The sequence below is a fragment of the Nylanderia fulva genome, unplaced genomic scaffold (genome assembly GCF_048542155.1).
Source record: "Nylanderia fulva isolate GAGA-0341 unplaced genomic scaffold, ASM4854215v1 Scaffold101, whole genome shotgun sequence".
Classification (NCBI taxonomy): domain Eukaryota; kingdom Metazoa; phylum Arthropoda; class Insecta; order Hymenoptera; family Formicidae; genus Nylanderia; species Nylanderia fulva.
Genome location: NW_028189204.1, coordinates 412,060 through 414,323, shown reverse-complemented (window position 1 = coordinate 414,323; position 2,264 = coordinate 412,060). Strand labels below are relative to the sequence as shown.

The 2,264-nt window shown below is 32.0% G+C and overlaps 1 pseudogene; it reads left to right on the top strand.

Moving 5' to 3' along the window:
• The first annotated feature begins 567 nt into the window (after positions 1 to 567).
• Positions 568 to 1,594, top strand: LOC146725193 (uncharacterized; annotated as a pseudogene).
• Positions 1,595 to 2,264: the final 670 nt, after the last annotated feature.

The window sequence follows — 2,264 nt, the reverse complement described above, 5'->3', positions numbered from 1 at the left end:
ACTTTATCAGAAATTGATTCTATATATGGTATGACAAAATATTTAATGTTCGTATTTGTGTTATTAGTATCTATTATATTGTTGTTGTTAAACTTGTTAAATTTCTTCGTTGAAAGATTGTTCAATCTGCGTTTTATTTCTATGAAATTAAGTCAAGAGGATAACTTACATATGGAGAAAGTTTCGAGATTAATTTATATATGGAACTTTGGGATCTCAAATTGAGATACAGTTCCGAGTAATTAATTTTTCGTTTCTCTCTCTCTCTCTCTCTTTGGCTCTATTGTCCGACTTAGAAAACAGCATATTTATATTCTTTAAATTTTTAATACAAATAAATGTGTGATTAGTACCCCTAAAATAAATATTTTTTTATATTAAGTAATTTTTCTGTCAGTGTAGATACTGACAGTGTTACATAAACTCAACTAATACGCCATACATTTTTTATTTTAATTAATATAACAAATAATTAAACTGATTTTACTACAATAAATTTAATTAACTCAATTGCTACGTTTATTTTTTTATTTATACCTGTATCTCATTTTTATAGAAGTTTTGAAGATGGAGGAACGGAAGAAGTCCCAAATCAAAAAAAACCTAAACAAAATATGAATTACAACAAGCAAAACATAAAACTAGCTTTACAGCAAATTAGCGAAGGGATGTCCGTACGTAGCGCTTCGAAAGCATTTGGCATTCCCAGAACTACGCTTCAAGATAAAAAATTTGGACGACATCAACGATCAGTCGGAGCTCCTATTATATTGACACAAGATGAGGAAAAAGTTTTTATTAATTGGATAATCGAACTGGGAAAGCAAGAATTTCCAGTAACAAAAGATCAACTCTTATACAGTGTTTCCAAATACATGGCAGAGAATGGACGAAACAATTGTTTCAAGGATGGAATTCCAGGGCGCCGATGGTATGAAAGTTTTTTAAATCGTCACAAAAACATATCCAAAAGAGTACCTCAAAATTTGTCGACGGCTAGAGCAAACATAAATGAAGAAGGAGTTCGAAATTGGCAAAAATCAAGAACTTTTTTGAAGAATATGATCTCAACTAAGTTTTAACTGACCCGAGTCGTATTTTTAATTGCGATAAAACAGCTTTTTACCTTTGTCCAAAAAATAAATTTATTCTTGCTAAAAAAGGATCTAAGCAGATTTATAATAGAACAACTAATGATGAAAAGAAATGCCTGACAGTTCTTATTGGAGCATTAGCTACTGGATGTTTAATACCACCATTAACTCTGTTCCCATACAAACGCATGCCACAGAATATTGTTGCAAAAATGCCTAAAAATTGGGGAATAAGGAGAACCGACTCAGGTTGGATGACATGCGAGGCATTTTATAAATACATAACAAATATTTTTTATCCATATTTGCAACAAAATAACGTTGAATTTCCTGTTGTCATGTTTCTTGATGGGCACTCATCCCATTTTTCTTTGCATCTAAGTACATTTTGCAGAGAAAAGGGCATTATTTTAATCGGCTTGATACCAAATGCAACGCATCTTCTGCAGCCTATGGATGTATCTCTGTTTCACCCCCTTAAGAACGAGTGGAAAAAATAATTTATGAATGGCGAATCAATAATAACGGTGAACGCCTGAAAAGAGAGGATTTTTTCAGGTTTAGTTAACAAATGTTTGCAAAGAGCAGCTAAACCAGAAACAATACGCAATGGCTTTAAGATCTGTGGATTATATTCATTTGATGTAAATGCAGTGCCTTTTGAAAAACTATTAAAAACTACAGCCGATGATTCAGAAAAAAACAGAAAGTGAAGAATTAGAGCCAAGAGAAAAAAATGAAGAAGATATTCACTTAAATCTGTCATTCATTGAAAGTATGATATGAGTCGAAAGATTACAAAAGTTCAAGAGATGTGAAAAGACTTAATGGAATGGCCAACCGAAAGATGAGGGTCTTTTTAATTTATGGTTAAAAATTAAAAAAAACATACCGGACTCATCACTGCAAACTATGAGTCTTTCGGAAAATCAAGAAGATCATAATATAACACTTGAGGCAAATATAAATTTTTCCGCTCTTGAACTTAATGAGAATTTCACTGCAAACGATGTAATCGACTTGGACGTAAATGCAAATGGTTCAGTTATGATTTCGACACCAAAAACAAGCTGTGCAGATAATGTACAGATTTTCGGACAATTGGATGATTCACCGATCTCCAACCTAAGAGAGCAACGAGATGAAAATGACAACTTTGAAAATTTTTAT